Below are 11,677 nucleotides of genomic sequence, written 5' to 3' on the forward strand. Positions count from 1 at the left end.
GACCACACTTGGAACACTGTGTTCAAGTATGGAGACCGCACCTAAAGAAAGACATCGAGCTTCTTGAAAGGGTGCAAAGAAGGGTAACTCGCCTGGTGAGATCGGCAAAAGGGCGTCCTTATGAAGAAAGACTTCGATATGTGGTTGCAGAGTTTGGAAACTAGACACATTAGAGGAGATTTGATTGAGGTGTTTAAGGCTCTGAGAGGCATCAGTAAAATGAATGAGGACGAAATTTTCAAGATTATAAATGATGCTAGAACTAGGGGACATAAATTCAAGTACGGGGGGAAATGTTTAGATTGGACTGCAGGAAGTTTTATCTTAGCCAGCGAGTTATAAATTACTGGAATAAGTTGCCTTCATGGGTGGTAGAGGCCGACAGTTTGGGGAAATTCAAAGGTCATCTGGACAGTACTTTCGGGTAAGGGAAGCGCAGAAGCGCATAGGATGATAAGTTTATTTCCTTTTTGTTTTTTATTAATTATTATTATTTAGTTTTTATTTTATTTTATTTATTTTTTTTGTTTTTATCATTGTTTTGTTCGGATTTTTTTTTTTTTTTTTTTTTTTTTTTTGGCTGGTGCAGCATAAGCCATAGGCTTTCTTTACCATGCGGCAGTTACTAATACTAATACTAATAGTATCCAGAACAGAAGACGAATGGAAGAAGGCGCTAAGAGAATTCAAAGGAATGGACCCCACAAGAACGCAGGTGATACCTAAACAGAAGTCAAATAAAATCTTGTGGAGAGTAACAGACCACCTCAATGGGCAAATAATACCACATTACCTTGACAACCAATAGTGCAACGCTGGAGGCTATCCACATGGCCATATACTGTGTTGCCATAGCAGCCACTAGGATTAATGGAAGGGAAACGAGAGACCAGCAGCAGAAGAACCGGAAACAGAAGGAACCGCCAGGGAAGAAGAAGAAGAAAACAGAAGGAAGACTTCACAGAAGGCAGAAGAATTAAGTCAAGACAGGACAATTGACCCAGTACCAAAGGGACTATAGGAGTAAGAAATTGATTGGGAAAGTGAAGCGCATCCTCAGGACAGACATCGTCCACAGCAAACATTTGATAAAATGACAAACAGTTGACAAAAATCAGAGAATAGGAGAGTACTTGGACACACTGAAGCAGAACCTGCTCGCACTCAGCAAGAGACTACGCTGATACAAAGAGAGCTCCCAGAGGAAAGTAAACAACCGAATCTTCGAAGAGGACCAAAGAGGCTTCTACAGGAGTCTTGGAAGACTCCTGTAGAAGCTTGGAAGACAGGAAAGAAGGGAACGGACCACCCAAGCAGAAGACGATTGAAGAGCCCTGGGACAGCATTTAGAGCAGGAAAGTAAGACATAACAGCTGAGCCTCCTGGGTAGAAGTAGAACGCAAGAAAACCAAGGACGTACAAGAGATGAGAGAGGGGGAGATTTGGGAAGAAGTAAAACAGATCAAGAACTCTCACAACTGGCGCGAACAATGGAACAGATAACGTCCACAACTACTGGTACAAGAAGCTCGCTTGCACACACAAGCACCTGGTACAGAAGTTCACCCGAATGATAAAAGCACCCAGAAACAATCCCGAAATTTCTCATTCAAGGAATCACATATCTGAAGCCTAAAGACGAAAATACAAGAAACGCGGCGAAATACACGCCGATCAACTGAATCCCAACAATGTACAAGATCCTGACCAGCTGTATAACCAGGAAGATATCAGATCACTTGGAGAGTCAGAACAATATGGCTGAACAGCAGAAAGGATGCAATCGCTGAGCATAGGATGCAAGGAGCAATTAACCATTGATTCCGGGGCTATAGAGCAAGCCTACCAGAAGCGCTGCAACATGTACACAGCCTATATCGATTACCGCAAGGCCTTCGACTCCGTGCCTCATAGCTGACTAACAGAGGCGCTGAACATCTACAAAGTCAATCCGATAGTGACAAACATCCTAGGAGAAACGATGGCGAAATGGATTACCACCATTAAGGTCGAGAATATCACAAGATAGGGAGTTGCCCTGAGCCCACTGTGGTTCTGTCTAGCAGTTAACCTGCTAGACAGAACCACACACAGAAACACTGCTAGCCACCATGCTGAACAGCAGCAAGTACGGATATAACCTCAAAGAAGGAAGGAAGAACCTGTACACCTTTACCCACCTGATGTACATGGATGATATCAAGCTCTATGCGGGAACCGAGAAGCGACGCCAGCAACTACTCCGGATCACCGAAGAATTCAGCAATGATATTAGGATGGAATTTGGCCTAGACAAATGCAAGACCCATGGATCGCACCAGGTAAAATTAGTCAATCGAAACTACCAGCTGCAGACTGGTAAAGAGATCGAAGCCATGGCAGAGGGGCAGGCCTACAAATACTTGGGGATAATGCAGGCTCAACAGTTACAGCCCAAATTAAGGCCCTGCCTGACCGAAAAATACCATCAGAGACTAAGAAGCCTGCTGAGAGCAAAGCTGAACGGAGGGAACACAGTTAAATCCATAAACACCTATGCAGTCCCAGTACTAACATACTTCTTCGGGGTCATAGATTGGACTAACACCGAGCTGGAGATTATCATGAGAAAGAAAAGGACAATGATGACCAAGAGCCGCCAATACCACCCGAAGTCAGCGGTGGAGAGACTGACAATTGCTCGGAAAGAAGGAGGAAGGGGCCTGATAGACGTAATCGTGAAGTGAAGCAGAAAACAGAGATTGCTAACCTGAAGCATTTTTTCCAGAAACACAGAGCAGCGCTTCACCAGGCCATAAGGAAGATAGACAAGCAGTACACCCCACTCAACCTAAGCGAGGAGTACCCTCCCAGCCAGAAGGCACAAACGAAGCTAGAAAAATGGGCAGAGGTGACACTGCATGGCAGACACTACAATGATCTCCATCAAGATCACATAGATAAAATTGCCTCCAGTGTGGCTCACGAGCAGAATGCTCTTCTCCGAGACTGAAGGATTCATGCTGGCCATCCAAGACAAGGTAATCAACTCCAGAAACTATAGAAAATAAATCTGCAAACAGCCCGGAGTGTCCGATGACACATCTCGACGATGTGTAATCGGTCAACCACTTCACCGCGGGATGCCTACACTCATACACACGACCGGGTATCCAGGATAATACATCAGAAGCTAGCAAGGAAATACCAGTTGATCGAAGAAAGTGCCCGTACTACAAGTACGAACCCCAGGCAGTACTATAAACCCAAAACCACAAGCTGTACTGGGAACGCGCCCATAATAACGGATAGGACAATCCCGTACAACAGACCAGATATAACCCTTGTGGACAAGAAGGAAAAGGCTACCTATCTGATTGACATAGTAGTACCCAACACTGGCAACCTGCAAGAAATCCATGGGGAAAAAAATCAAGAAGTACATGAACCTAAGACAGAAGATCAAAGAGATGTGGCAAATGCAACAAGTAACGACCATCCCGATCATCGTGATAACCAAAGGTATAGTGCCAAAGACCCTGCATAACAGCCTAGCACAATAGGTCTCCCCAGCCAACACCTACAAGGAACTTCAGAAAGTCGCAATCCTGAACACCTGTAGGACAGTCTGAGAATTCCTCGACCAACCGGACATAACAACAACCACCCTGTGTACTTGGTAGCAATACTCGTCACGAGGTGGAACCCCCAATCAGGGAGAAATAATATAAGAGAAATAATAAAAATAATAATGGTCAATCTTCTGTTGACCAATCCCCAATCAGAAGAGGAGTCTTTCAGAGAGATGCTCTGAGCCCACTGTGGTTCTGTATTACACTCAACCTGCTATCCATCATGCTTAACGGCAGAAAGTATGGATATAACCTCAAAGTAGGAAGAGAGAATCTGTACATTCTAACCGGCAACATTCACAGATTCTAACCGGCATCAAGCTCTACGCGGCAACCGAGAAGCAACTCCATCAACTGTTCCTGATCACGAAGAATTCAGCAAGGATATCAAGATGGAATTTGGTCTAGACAAATGCAAAGACCTACACACTGAATCACAGAAAATTAGTCGGCCGAAATTACCATCAGCTGACTGGTAAAGAGATCGAAGCTATGACAGAAGGAGAGACATACAAATACCTAGGGATGATGCAGGCTCAGCAAGTTAGAGCCCAAGGAAATCAAGAAGTGCATGACAATGATGACCAAGAGCCGTCAACACCACTCGAAGTCAGTAGTGGAGAGACCAACAATAGCTCGGAAAGAGGAAGGAAGGGGCCTGATAGAACAACAGGAAATAGCTATAGTTAACCTGAAGCATTAGCATTAGCAGTAGTTGAGGCATATGATGCAAGAAAGCAAGCTTATGCAGCATCAGCCAAAAAAAAAAAAAAAAACAAAAAACCCACTTCCACTTCACCCCTCCGTTCGTTCGAAATACCTGTCTAGCTGAGCCCTTCAATTTATTTAGGCTATCAACTGCCACAACAAGGGATGGAAGTCCGTTCCACCAACGAACTACCCGCTGGCAAAAGGCAATTTTCCGCACATCTATCCTACATCTGTCTTTTCGCAATTTGAATTTATGCCCCCTCAGGTAATTATTCTGAGCAAGAGGCAGAATCCCATCAGCATTGAGCATGCTCAAACAATTCAAGGCTTTATACACCTCTATCAGATCACCTCGCCGGTGCCTAGTCTCCAGACACTGTAATTTGCAAAACTTAAGCCTTTCTTCGTAAGAGTAACCCTTTGTTCCATTCACTAATCTTGTTGCCCTTCTCTGTACTCGTTCAAGCAGCTCTACATCCGTCCTTGAAATGAGGCCTCCAGACCTGTATACAGTACTCAAGGTGTGGCCTGACCGTTGCCTTATACAAGGGAATAATCACCTCCTTATCCCTGCTAGAAAAGTTCCTGTTTATCAATGACAAGACACCATGAGCTACTCTTGCAGCCCGTCTGCACTGCTCAGAGAACTTCATATCTGCCTGCACAATTACCTCCAAGTCCTTTTCATTCTCTACCACTATCAGTGTGGTACGACAGAGTTGACACGTTGCTCTGGGGTTGCTGTTTCCCATATGTAGTACTTTACATTTGTCAATGTTAAACTTCATTTGCCACATCTCAGCCCATTCTGCTCAACCTTTCCAGATCCTGTTGCAGCAAGCATAGCGTCAGAGAACAATTACTTCGAGAACAATAGAGCACCACTCCAATCCATAAGGAAGATAGATAAGTGATATACTCCACTCAACCTAAGCGAGGAGCCCCCTGCTGCCCAGACGACACAAGAAACAAAGCTAGAAAGATGGACAAAGAAGACACTCCAAGGCAGACACTACAATGACCCCCATCAAGATAACATCAATAACATTGTTTCCAATGCATTCTCACAAGCAGAACGCTCTTCCCTCAGACCGAAAGATTCATGCTGGCCATCCAAGACCAGGTAATCAACACCAGAAACTATACAAATACGTCGCAGAGGAGCCCCGATTGTCAGATGGCACATGTCGACGATGCCATCTGGCCTCAGAAACGATCCAACACATCACTGCGGGTTGCAAGGTGATCACCCAACTGAGTACACTCACAGACCCGACCAGGTAGCCAGGAAAATAAATCAGAAGCTAGCGAGGAAATACCAGTTGACCAAAGAAAGTGTACCATACGTACAAGGTACAGAATCACAGGCAGTACTAGAGATCGGAACCCACAAGCTGTACTGGGGACCGCACAATAAAAACGGATAAAACCATCCCGCACAACAGATCGGGACAGTAACCCTTGTGGATAAGATGGAAAAGGTACCTACATGATTGACATAGCGGTGCCCAACACTAGCAATGTCCAGAAACCCATGAGGATAAAAAATTAGGGAAGTACACCGAATCTGAGGCATGAGATCAAGAAATGGCATATGCAAGAAGTAATGACCATTGCCCAATCATCGTGTCAACCGTCGGTATGGTGCCAAAGACTCTACATAGCAGCCTAGCGGAAATAGGGGTCTCGCCAGAGAACACCTACAAGGGAACTCCAGAAAGTCGCAATCCTGAACACCTGTAGGATAATCAGAGAGTTCCTCGACCAACATTAACACCAGACATTACAACCACGGCCTGTGTACTTGGTAGCAGTACCCGTCATGAAGTGGAATCCGCCAATCAAGGAGAAATAATATAAGAGTAATAATAATAATAATAATAACTGTTTGGTTGTTGTAGGTTTGTAGGCGCATCCGCGACTTAGACCTTATTGCGCCATATATAATTGTCTGTAAACTTCGTGTGTTCTGTGCTTGATTTGCTGTTTTTTAGACAAAAATACTCGAGTTTGTTTCATGGAGGAAAAAAAAAAAAAAAAAAAAAAAACATTTCCCCCCCCCCCCCCCCCAATCCATATGACTCGAGCTAGAATTCCGGGAATCGAACTCAGCACTGTGCCAGCAAGACTCAGCCTTCCTCCTCACCTTAAGTGCAACCACAGGGGAAAGAGAAATGAAGGGAATAAATTCCCCAAGAACATTTTGTTTTTTATTAAAAAACTCTGCTGTTGCATGCTGATGTTTATAAAAGTTACCAATGTAGACATACGAGCGCCCCTTTCCCCCGACCGAAACAAAACTTCTGAGTGCGCCACTGTTCTTCACTCTATCCACTCCACTTTTCTTTAGTTTCTGCCTCCGTATCTTTTTTCATTTTCTGACTCCGTTCCTTCTCAGTTAATCGATCAGCAAAATTCAAAAATAAAAAGGTGTAAGTAACTGATTTTTTGTGACACTTTTCAAAATTTATCAAATTTGATATGAACTAGAAATCAGTTATATAGTACCTATTGAGACAATACTGTTTTTATTACATATTTTATTAATTATTAAATAAAGCCTTATTTAATTAGGTTTAAACCCGGGACAGGTACTTATATCAAGTGGACGGGGTGATTGGCTGTTGTAAAGTTTTAGCAGCACATGAGCAACTTAGGCCATATTGCGTCGCATGTAATGTCTGCAAACTGCATATGTTCTGTGGTCGATTTGTTCTTTGTGGAATGAAAAACACGAATTTTTGACAGGTCTCTTATACCTGATTATGGGATGTTGTTATGTCCGACTGTTATGATTGTTTGAGGAACTCTCAAACTATAATATCAGCCGGAGGATCTCTAACATCCGGTAGGCCACGGCTTTCTAGGGTTCTTTATAGATATACTCTGGGAGGTCTGTTACTGCTAGATTCTTACGTAAGCTCTTTGGCCCCCCATGCCAGTGGTTCACACGGTGATCGTAACTAGTTCCATATGTTACACCTTTTTCTTCTTATTATTTATTTTTTTCGTGTGTGCATTCCAGATGGAAAAAATTGAATCAGTTGGTTCACCACATGTAAGCCCTCGCGCATAGCACAGTTGTTATAATCGCCGTCCTCCCCGCACCGGGTGGAAACAACCTGTATTCGAATCTCATCAATGATGCGAGGAATTTTTATGGGCTTTTTTTACAATGTAGCTGAGTTAGTCGGTCTCAGGCGAAGGGAGCATCGTTTTTTCTCCCGGAAACTCAGTTTTTCGTCCAGCAAACAGACCTTAGAACTCGTGCAACTTACAGACTATATACACGAAGCAACATGGCCTTAGTCTCTGTTGCTCCTAAAAGAAACCCTACGATGCAATATGTAGACAAATATTAAATTTTGAAAGGTAAAAACATGGCCTCCACATATATTTGCAAATTAAATAGTTTATTTATTTAATTTGCAAACTTACTGCCTAGAGCATGGTTTATTAAATATTTTGTTCTTTACCTAATCTGTTACAACCTGTCTCAAAAGTCCAGCCACCTCTGCATTTAGTAACTTTTTCAGTTAGGTGTGTATTAAGCACCAAAGACTATGGGAAGGCAGTATATTGTATCCGTAATTCTGTGCATTTTTCAGTCAGTTTGCTGGACAAAAAAAATCAGTTTTCAGTCAGTTTGCTAGCTGTAAGCAAATTTTCACACACCATCCTACAAACAACCTTTTTCAAGTTTAGTTTATATCCCCTTGCATGTCTTATATGGAATAAGACCAGGGTATGTCTGCCAGGGGCAAAGGTTGATGACGTTGTAGAGCGGATATCATCTTTTAAGGGCACAAAAGGTGATATAGTTGTACACGTTGGCACTAATGATATTAAGAGTAGGAGACCGGCGGAATTACTTAACAAGTACAGGTCACTGTTGAAAAAAAGCCGTCAATTAGGGTTGAATTTGAAAGTGTCTGCAATTCTGCCCAGACACGATAGGAGGGAGTATATGATGAGAGCCTTGCCGATCAATTCGGCCCTGGAGGGATTGTGCAAGGCTCAAGGGGTAGAATTTTTTTCAGCCTGGACTGTACTTGTTAACAGGAGAGATTGCTTCTACAGGGATGGGATACACTTATATAGAAAGGGTGCAAGAATTTTTGCTGATGCTGTCGAGGCAGAGTTAGGTGGGTCGGAAAACTGCTAGTTGGGGGGGATACAAAGACTAATAGATTAACAGTAGCCACTGGCAGAGGTGGAAGTGATTCTTGCATTGCTTCTATTGAAATGAGCAGAAGCCTGAAAAAACAAGATGCAGGATATTTCAGAGACTGCTGGGAGTCATTGTGGTACAAGTAAACACATGGGTTGTGTTAGGGTAGCCAAGAATAGAAACAGGTGCATGTATACCTGCGTGTACACCAATGCTAGGAGTTTGGTAAATAAATTTGATGAATTTGAGGTATTGCTCAAAACATCAAAGGCAGATATTGTTGGGATATCAGAGACGTAGTGTCACACAGATATAAGGAATGCGGAACTGCAATTTGGGGAATACAATGTGTATAGAAAGGATAGACAGGACAGGGGGGAGGAGGGGTTATGCTATTAGTTAAGAAACACAAAGTCCAAGGAAGTGAAGCCAGTCGACATCGATGGACAGGGCAGTGTCGAGTCAGTTTAGTGTGACATAAGCATAGGGAAATCAAAATTGAGAGTAGGAGTGTGCTATAGGCCTAATGACTCTGATGAGTATAATAAGATATTGTACAGGGAAATAGAGTGGGCCAGTAAATCAGAGTCTTATAATGGGGGATTTTAATTTCCCAGATATTGACTGGAATTTGTGGGTTGGTCACTCACACACTAGCAAGGCTTTTGTGGATTTATTGGATGATTGTTTTCTACATCAGCATGTTCGTGCGGCAACTAGAGGGAGCAATACTCTTGATCTGATTATCAGTAGTGATTCTTCATGCATTAAGAATCTGCAGATAAATGAACCACTAGGTGGCAGTGATCACAGTGTGTTGAAGTGGGATTTACTCAAGGAGGTAACTACCATCAGAGGTAAAGGGAAGGGTTTTTGTTTTCGTAAAGGCGACTATGATGGTCTGAGACAGTATTTAAATTCTATACAGTGGAACCAACTGATGATGTTACTAACAGCAAACTCAAAAGAACCAACTGATGATGTTACTAACAGCAAACTCAAAATGGGAAGCATTCAAGGAACTAATCTTGGAGGCTACCAGGCTTTACATATCAACTAAGAAATATTGTTCAAGGTTTAGGTCTAAATGGTTGTCAGATGAACTAATGAGACATGTGGCAGAGAAGAAAAATGCATGGGATACATACAAATTAATGGGTGACATGGAAGCCTATGATAGATATAAGTTGGTGTGTAACCAAGTCACAAAGGAGATTAGGCAGGCAAAGGCAGACTACGAAAAATCCTTGGCAAAGGATGCAAAGAAAAACAGAAAAGAGTTCTTCACCTATTTAAACTCAAGAAGGAAAGGGATGAATCAGATTGGTCCACTGGATATTGATGGTTCAACAGTTGAGGATCCTGCTCAGGTGGCTAACAATCTAAACGAGTATTTTGCATCTACATTCACGCATGAGGAGTTATTCTGGAAGGAGAATGATGTAGGTAAAGTAAACATTGGCAGTGAGTTGGATGATTTCGTAATAACTGAGAGGAAAGTGGAGGAGAGATTGTTGAGGATAATCATAAAAAAGGCACCTGGGGTGGATGGGATCTATCCAGTTATATTAAAGGAGGCAGCAAAGGAAGTAAGCAAACCCCTAGCCATAATTATGAGAGCTTCTTTGGACTCAGGGAGGTACCCATAGACTGGAGATGTGCAAATGTAACCCCAATTCACAAAGGAGGATCAAAGGCTGACACAAGTAATTATAGACCTGTTAGTTTAACTTCTGTTCCAGGTCAATTAATGGAAGCACTGGTTAAAGAAGCACTGCAGGATCATCTAGACAAGAATTCAGTTATAGCTCAGACGCAGCATGGTTTTGTTAAGGGCAGGTCTTGCCTGACCAATTTGATTGGATACTATGATGTAGTCACAAAAGAACTGGATGCAGGGAATAACTTTGATATTATATATTTGGATCTTAGAAAGGCTTTTGATACTGTTGCACATGGAAGACTGCTGCACAAATTGGAGCAGTGTGGCATTGGAGGCAAATTGCTGCTATGGATAAGGGGATGGTTGAGTGGCAGAAGACAGAGAGTGGTAATCAATGGACACTGCTCAACGTGGACTAATGTTATTAGTGGAGTTCCTCAGGGTTCAGTGTTGGGTCCGTTGTTGTTTTCGGTGTTTACGAATGATATTGATGATGGGATATCAAGTTTAATGTCCAAGTTTGCAGATGATACAAAGGTTGGCAGGGTTGTTAAGGACACCACTGACGCTATGCTGCTGCAACAGGATCTGGAAAGGTTGAACAGATGGGCTGAGAGGTGGCAAATGAAGTTTAACATTGACAAATGTAAAGTACTACATATGGGAAACAGTAACCCCAGAGCAACGTATCAACTCTGCGGTACTACACTGACAGTGGTGGAGAATGAAAAGGACCTGGGGGTAATTGTGCAGGCAGATATGAAGTTCTCTGAGCAGTGCAGACGAGGTGCAAGAGTAGCTCATGGTGTCTTGTCAATGATATACAGGAATTTTTCTAGCAGGGATAAGGAGGTGATTATTCCCTTGTATAAGGCAATGGTTAGGCCACATCTTGAGTACTGTATACAGGTCTGGAGGCCTCATTTCAAGAAGGATGTAGAGCTGCTGGAACGGGTACAGAGAAGGGCAACAATATTAGTGAATGGAACAAAGGGTTGCTCTTACGAAGAAAGGCTTAAGTTTTGCAAATTACAGAGTCTGGAGACTAGGCACCGGAGAGGTGATCTGATAGAGGTGTATAAGGCTTTGAATGGTTTGAGCATGCTCAATGCCAATGGGATTTTTCATCTTGCTCAGAATAATCAGCTCAGAGGGCATAAATTCAAATTGAGGAAGGACGGATGTCGGATAGATGTGCGGAAATTTGCCCTTGGCCAGCGGGTGGTTGGTTGGTGGAACCGACTTCCATCACTTGTTGTTGAAGTTGATAGCCTAAACAAATTTAAGGCTCAACTGGACAGGTATTTCGAGCGAACGGAGGGGTGAAATGGGAGTGGTGTTTTTTTTTTTTTTTTTTTTTTTTGGCTGATGCTGAATAAGCTTGCTTTCTTGCATCATATGCCTCTACTAATGCTAATGATATAGAGTAACGGATGCCATCGGCATTTAGTTTATTTAATTCATTTAAAACGTAAACAGGCTTCCCCACAGGTGCTAATTTCTAAGCAGTTAAATTTGCAC

Source organism: Mastigoproctus giganteus, chromosome 6, assembly GCF_048544385.1.
Source record: "Mastigoproctus giganteus isolate SK-2022 chromosome 6, ASM4854438v1, whole genome shotgun sequence".
Lineage (NCBI taxonomy): Eukaryota > Metazoa > Arthropoda > Arachnida > Uropygi > Thelyphonidae > Mastigoproctus > Mastigoproctus giganteus.